This window comes from Euleptes europaea, chromosome 13, assembly GCF_029931775.1.
Source record: "Euleptes europaea isolate rEulEur1 chromosome 13, rEulEur1.hap1, whole genome shotgun sequence".
Classification (NCBI taxonomy): Eukaryota; Metazoa; Chordata; class Lepidosauria; order Squamata; family Sphaerodactylidae; genus Euleptes; species Euleptes europaea.
This window is the reverse complement of record NC_079324.1, coordinates 52,663,310-52,670,973: the sequence shown is the minus strand read 5'-3', so window position 1 is coordinate 52,670,973 and position 7,664 is coordinate 52,663,310. Positions and strand designations below refer to the sequence as shown.

Here is a 7,664-nt window from a genome sequence, read left to right as displayed (position 1 = left end):
ATATGGTCCTGAATACTTCTTAATGGAGACCACCCCTTGCTGCTTTTGATGAAGTACTCAAAGGGATGACCTCCATGAAGCACCATGAGTTGGTATCTGTTGGTCATGGGTGACATATGGCAGTTTCCTCAGGCTCCCCTTGATCTTGAATCTCTCCTTTGCCAGCCTTCATGTTGCTCCGTTTGGGGGTCTAGCCCCCTGCCTTTCGGAAAAGTCTGGCCTGGGGCACTCTGTCACTGCAAATTATACTCAGAGCAAAGAGTGGAATTCAGATTGTAGTCACACAAAGGGGTTTCAGTAATATCAGCTGTTTGCCAATGCTAAAATATACATTTGCTGTAAAACAGGCAGCAATTACCCGCATGTGATACCCAAATAAAGCCCTTGATCCATTTGTGTCATAGATCTTCAATTTACTCGCATTCATGCTAGAGGTGCTCATAAAAATGATATCCATGCTTAAAACCACTTCGAAGTACGCTGTGAGGAGGGACCCCACATTTGCAAGTGATACGGCAGTACTTAGCTAATGCTCATGTTTCTACGGCTTTTCCTTCATGGTTCTTCCAGTGGTTCCTTTATGCTTTCTGGTATGCTGCCAAACACCTGTGAGTTAAAGTGCAACAAATATTCTTGCTGTTTAATTTAGCTTTGCACAGAAAGGCTGTATTAGTCCTGATGTAGGCCTAATCCTAACCTTCTAAAGAGGTTTAAAGCGCTCTAGTTTCACCTAATCCCGAAACCTAAACCTGAATCTCTGAAAACCTCCATGACACCGCAGGAATGGGCAAATAAAAGGCCTCCACTATTAAATTTATTAAAAGGACACAGTGTGTCTTTTGGATTTCAGACCTAAAGCTTTCCCTAAGGAGCTTGAAGCAGTCCACAATAAGAATGTTTACTTTGTAGACAATAGGGTGAAGGTCTCGCTGAAGGTTTATTTGGCTGCAAGTCTGATGGCTAAAAAAAACAGGAGAAAGAAACAGAAGTCATATCCCCTCTACGGAGGCTAAGTATGTAAGGAAAATGACTAAATAACCAACATGTCTAGACATTGCAAGCTCACAAAAATGAGCTGGTTCTTATTTTATTGACTGTTCAAATCACCCATAATTAAGCACCCGAGCCTTTAAGCCAAGTGCTAAATTTGGGGGCTACTAAACTTCTGTAAGCATATAGGATTCCTGTATTCTTGTAAGCACACAGTAGTACTGTATTTGCATTTAGGTTTAGTAATGAGGGGTAAACTATTGTTTTTGCAGAACAATGAATTAGAAACTCTGTTGGATGGATAGAAACTACTTTAAGCAACAAATACCGGGCTGGAGTTTTACAATGAAGGTTGTGTCCACGTGTTGGGTAAGTGATCCGCTCTCTGACTTAGTGCACCGGTCACCTAGAAAATACATGTCAAAGCCCCATTGCACCCCTCAGTTGGGCTATGCCTAGGTGGTATCAGCATGGGATCAACTCTAACTTTCCCAAAACAGGAAGTTCCATTTCAATGTGAACTTCCTGTTTTACCTCCTGTCTCTGAGTTACCATCTGGGCCGACAGCATCCTAAGAAATAGATTTAGTCCATCTTAACTCAGTTTCTTTTACTTTGAGTTAACTGGGATGTATGTCGTAAATTATTTTCAATAACTCCCTTGCCTTTAGAGCCGCCACCTTCAATATGGGAATGATTCCTTTGTCTTAAATGATTGCACTATATGTAGAATTTTATCAGGGGCATCTTTTCCTCCAACCACAGCAGAGTGAATTGTTAGTTTCTATACCGCTGTGGAGGGAGGGATAGGAGAGGGAAAGAAATTGTGGCATAGGGTATTATTAGGATGGTAAGAATTTTGCTATGCATGTAAAATCTCTTATAAAATGGAAGTAAATAAAATGTGAACTTTTGCTATACAACCTTAGGGTGTGTGTGTGTGTGTTAAGTGCCATCAAGTCGCTTCTGACTCATGGCGACCCTATGAATCAACATCCTCCAAAATGTCCTATCATTAACAGCCTTCCTCAGGTCTTGCAAATGGGGAGGGGCTGTGGCTGGCTTCCTTCATAGAGTCAATCCATCTCATGTTGGGTCTTCCTCTTTTCCTGCTTTCTTTAATTTTCCTAGCATTATTGTTTTCTCCAGCAAGTCTTGTCTTCGCATAATGTGACCAAAGTACGACAGCCTCCGTTTAGTCATTTTAGTTTCTAGGGACAGTTCAGGCTTTATTTGATCTAGAACCCACTGATTTGTCTTTTTAGCAGTCCACGGTATCCGTAAAACTCTCCTCCAACACATTTCAAATGAATCGGGTTTCTTCCTGTCAGCTTTCTTCGTTGTCCAATTTTCATACCCCCGCCCCCCACAGTAATGGGGAATACGACGCTATGAACTAACTTGATCTTGATATGAATTAACTTGATCTTGTTCATCCTTACACTTCAGAACCTTTTTTACTTCCTTCATGGCTGCCCTTCCCAGTCTCAACCTCCTTCTGCTTTCTTGATTGCAGTCTCTCTTGTGGTTGATGACGGAGCCAAGGAACAGAAAATCCTGAACGATGTAGTGTAGAATGTGTGTCGGGATGATGAAAGGATTGAATACCCTTCCCTGTCGTCTTAAACTTAATTTCCCCAAGCACTTCTGGTTTGGCTATACACAGCTACCTCTTTGGTATTTGTAGAACAAATTTGTAGAATAAATGGTATGTTACCATTTATGCATGGGAGGTTTTTCGTTGGATTTGCCGCTCTCTAGATGCACATTTTCCCCATCCGAATCCTCAAAACACAAAGGCCATTTATGCATGGGAGGTTTTGCCTTGGATTTGCCGCTCTCTAGACGCACATTTCCCCCATCCGAATTCTCAAAACTCAACAATAAGCCCCCATGCAGAGTTTTGAGAATTCAGATGGGGAAAAATGTGCATCAAGAGAGTGGCAAATCCAAGGCAAAACCTCCCCTGCATAAATGGAAAAAATAAGCCCCCATGCAGAGTTTTGCGAATTCGGGGGGGGGGGGAACGTGCATCTAGAGAGCGGCAAATCCAAGGCAAAACCTCCCTTGCATAATGAAAAAATAAGCCCCCATGCAGAGTTTTGAGAATTCAGATGGGGAAAATGTGCATCAAGAGAGTGGCTAATCCAAGGCAAAATCTCCCCTGCATAAATGGAAAAAATAAGCCCCCATGCAGAGTTTTGCAAATTCAGGGGGGGGGAACGTGCATCTAGAGAGTGGCAAATCCAAGGCAAAACCTCCCTTGCATAAATGAAAAAATAAGCCCCCATGCAGAGTTTTGAGAATTCAGATGGGGAAAATGTGCATCAAGAGAGTGGCTAATCCAAGGCAAAATCTCCCCTGCATAAATGGAAAAAATAAGCCCCCATGCAGAGTTTTGAGAATGGGTGCATCTAGAGAGCGGCAAATCCAAGGCAAAACCTCCCCTGCATAAACGGATGGACTGCTAAAGAAAAGCGTCGCACCTTCGTGCCATCCCGCACCAAACTCTTTCAGGCGCTCCCAAACCCGCACTTGCTAGGATGTCAATCAATCCACAATCCCTCCTCCTCTCAAGCGCGCTCCATCCTTCTGCCGCCGCAGAACCACCTTCTCCAGCCATCAGCGCATGCGCAGCCTCAACCCGCTCCTAGGGCGATACAACACCGGCTAGCGGAAAAGGGAGGCGGGCGCTGTCAGTCTCGCCGCCACGTGACGGAACGCGCTCCCTCCCTCCCTCGTTGCACAGCTCGGCGTTCTTCTCGCTCGCCTGTGGACCGCCGAGTGATCGATCGCCCCCAGCTCTTCCGGGGTGACTCTAACGGGGGGGGTTTGAGAGCGCTGACTCCTCCCCTTCCTCCTTCAGAGGCCGCACCGGTGAGATAGCGGGCTGTGTCTTGGGGAAGGGAGGCGGGCTCGTGGTCAAACCCCGTTGGGCAAAGATTAGGGTTACCGAGGGATTATGCTGGTGGGGTGTTTAGGGGCTTTCTTCCGCCTACCCTTAGACTGATTGCTGCTTCACCCCCCCTCCTTCACGCCCCCTTTAAAAGGGGCAGGAGTTCAACAGGTGAAGCTTTCACCAGTCTAATGAAGATTGCACTATTTAACGAGGCTAGTTCACAGAGGGTAGCCGTGTTAGTCTGTCTGCAGTAGTAGAAAAGGGCAAGAGTCCAGGAGCACCTTACAGAAAATATTTTTGTTAGTCTTTAAGGTGCTACTGGACTCTTGCCCTTTTCTACTACTATTTAACGAAACACTCTTTAGGTTGCTTTTGGGTTCCCTCTTCCCCATCAGCGGAAGGTTTTTGAAGTGGAGCCTGAGGAGGGCGGGGTTTGGGGAGGGGAGGGGCTTCAATGCCATAGAGTCCAATGGCCAAAGCGGCCATTTTCTCCTAGTGAACTGATCTCTATTGCCTGGATATCAGTTGTAATAGCAGGAGATCTCCAGCTAGTGCCAGGCGGTTGGCAACCCTACCAACGGTGCCAACCTTGGCCACCATCCCTCCATATGTATTTTCAGATTTTTATATCCCGCTTTTCACTGTCTTTTAAGGAGATCTCCAGCTAGTACCTGGAGGTTGGCAACCCTAGGTTGCTTGCTGCTCTCACCCTCCCCGACGAAGCTCCTGTGCCTTGAACAGCAATATAGCAGAAGGAGATCCAACATGTTTTGCGTTTTTTTCCATTGGGATGCAGTGATTTGGAGGTGGTTGGGGAGGAATTATGGAGTTCCTTGCCCGTGGGATGTCGTGAACCCCTGCTCAAGCTTGGTTTGCACATGCCAGAAGATGAGACTGCGCATGATGGATTCTAACTTTGAATGTTCCTTTATATTAAGGAGAAAGATCCATGCAGTTAGAAAACTAGTGCCGCAGCGGAAAGGTGCGCTCATCCTCTATTTCCTGGGAGATTTTAACATAGAAGATCCTTCCAGAATGGGTCCCTCTATGATTCCTCCACCTGTAGTGTGAAATGTTGTCGTCAAATGCCCACCTTTTTCTCCTGCCTGTGTAAATAACGTGCTTTAAGTCAGGGGTTAGATCATTTCATGCTTGGACACAGCGCGCCTCTAAGTGCCAGTTTCTTGAGAGGCAGCAGTGGGAAAAGGTTGTTCCTTCATGCCTTGCTAGTAGAGCCTTCTGCTTGATCGCTGTGGGAAACAGGATGCTGGAGTAAATGTACCTGTGGTCTGATTCAACGGGGCTTTTCTCATAAAAGCTTTTCCTATTGAATTTCTGTTTGTTGTTTGGTATAGCACGTGAATTCTGCCAGTAAAAAGGACACTCCTTTCAGGGGTGGAAATGAAAGGGTCAGCGGCCTTTTAACTAATAGAGGGGAAAGGGAGAAATGACAGATCCCTGAGCTTCTCCTGGCTTTGTCTTTGCAGTAATTCTGCTATTGGAGATGTGGGTAGTAGTGTTTGCATTTGTACTTTTGGAAAACTCAGAGGGGTTTGTGGTAGAACCAGCCATTTTAGCTTTGGTACTAAGTAATCTCAAGTAAGGAACCATATACCCTAATATTGTTGTATTTGATAGGAACCATATAGACAATTGGGATTTGAGGGTGGTAACCTAATTTAGGAGATCCCATGGTACTTCAGTGAGGAAGTTGGGTACCCAAGGTTGGGTGGGATGAAAAAATATTTATATAAATAATGAAAATATATAATTTATTAGAAGCGCTATATAAGAATTAAAATTATTTAGACACCGTTAAAATAGCACAATGGCATTTCTTAATGTCTGTCACCATGTCTGTCACCACAAGCCAAACACGTTTCGGCCTATATGGCCTTCCTCAGTGGTCTATTTAAATCATATATAAAACATACACACACATTACAAATATATTTACATATACAGGCAATATACAACAGACCAGGCATGTAATAGGTTGAGGAAGCCAAACACTTCATAAACTGTCTTTTCTTGTAAAAATAGGAAAGCAATGGCATAGACCATTGAAGTGTTAGGAAATCATCCTCCCATTAAAATTAGTGGATGTGACCAGTTCAAGAATAACTTAGTGCCTTGACATAACATGTAGAGCCCAAACCATTGCAGATATAAGGTATCTGATGAAGGGAGCATTGACTCTCGAAAGCTTATGCCCAGGAAATGTTGTTGGTCTTTAAGGGGAGGGGCTGTGGCTTAGTGGTAGAGCATCTGCTTCACATGCAGAAGGTCCCAGGTTCAATCCCCGGCACCTCCAGTTAAAGGGACTAGGCAAGTAGGTGATGTGAAAGACTTCCGCCTGAGTCCCTGGAGAGCCGCTGTTGGTCTGAATAGACAATACTGACTTTGATGGACCAAAGGTCTGATTCAGTAGAAGGCAGCTTCATGTGTTCATGTGACTTCAGGGTGCTACTGGACCTGAATGAGACCCAATTGTGGATCAAGACTTGCCAATTGAAGGTCCCTTACGAGTAGACTTTCTATGTTGCTCTCCGCCTCTGAGAAAAGCCATTGTCTTCAGTAGCACAGCTGAATAAACACTTAAGCCCGAAACAGCACACAACTTGCCAGAGGTGGTGTTTTTTTTTGCCTTGTGTTTTTAGAAATACGTCTGTAGACGAAACTTGGGCTGTGAACAGATGTACCTTGAAATCGGCGCTTGCTGCTCTTTTGTTTCCTTGCGTAGCTTGAGCCTGACATCCCGTCACTTTCATAACTTCTTTGACAGACATACCCATTAATAAACTGAGTGGCTGAAAACCAAGGACTTGTCTGTAGAGAGTCTGAGAATCCAGCACAAGCACTTCACACGGAATACGATGAGGCGTTGGGACGGAAAAGTCCATTTGGGCAGAGTCCATTCTTGGGACCTGTTCCAGTTGCACCTCTTTTCCCTGACCTTTGGTACAGGTATTCCATTCAGGGCTAAGTTGAAAATTCTGTGGCGAGACCAGTTACGGTGCCTCCTGAGGACCCAGGAGCTGCTGTGTACTTGCCCAAGGAGTGCAGTTCTCCAGCTCCAGCAGCAGGATGTGTCAAGTCTCTTCAGAACACCAAGGACGAATAAATTGAGCACCATGGTCAACCTTGGCCGTTAACCCCTCCGGCTGCACTTAAAGAGCTCTGTATACCTTTTATAAATATTTATAAAAGTGCAGAATGAACATTCAATTACTTGAACGTTCATTTGGTGCTGTGCTTAGAAAAAGCAAGCAAAGTTTTTTTTTAAAAAATTCTTGGGAGGTACAAAGAAACCTGGTGACGTCACAAAGGTTGACCAATCATTACTCATCTTTTGGCTGACTATTGCAGCAACAGGAAGAAGTCAGTCCAGCATGGTGTAGTGGTTAACAGCGGTGGACTCTGATCTGGAGAACCGGGTTTGATTCCCCACTCCTCCACATGAAGCCTGCTGGGTGACCTTGGGCCAGTCACAGTTCTCTCAGAACTTTCTCAGCCCCACATACCTCATAAAGAGTCTGTTGTGGGGAGAGAAAGAGAAAGCGATTGCAACCTGGTCTGAGACTCCTTAAAGGTAGAGAAAATCAGCGTATAAAAACCAACTCTTCTTCTTCCTAGATGGAAGGTTGTATGTAATTGCAGAATGCAGACAGTTTCAGATGGGTAACCATGTTGGTCTGCAGTAGAAGAACAAGATTCGAGGCCAGTAGCACCCGAAAGTCCAACAAAATGTCCAGAGTATAAGCTTTCGAGAGAGC

At 44.9% G+C, this 7,664-nt stretch overlaps 1 non-coding gene across 1 annotated transcript; it reads left to right on the top strand.

Moving 5' to 3' along the window:
* The first annotated feature begins 6,130 nt into the window (after positions 1–6,130).
* On the top strand, positions 6,131–6,202 carry TRNAV-CAC (transfer RNA valine (anticodon CAC)). Its single transcript has one exon. It is a non-coding gene; the product is annotated as a tRNA-Val (tRNA).
* Positions 6,203–7,664: the final 1,462 nt, after the last annotated feature.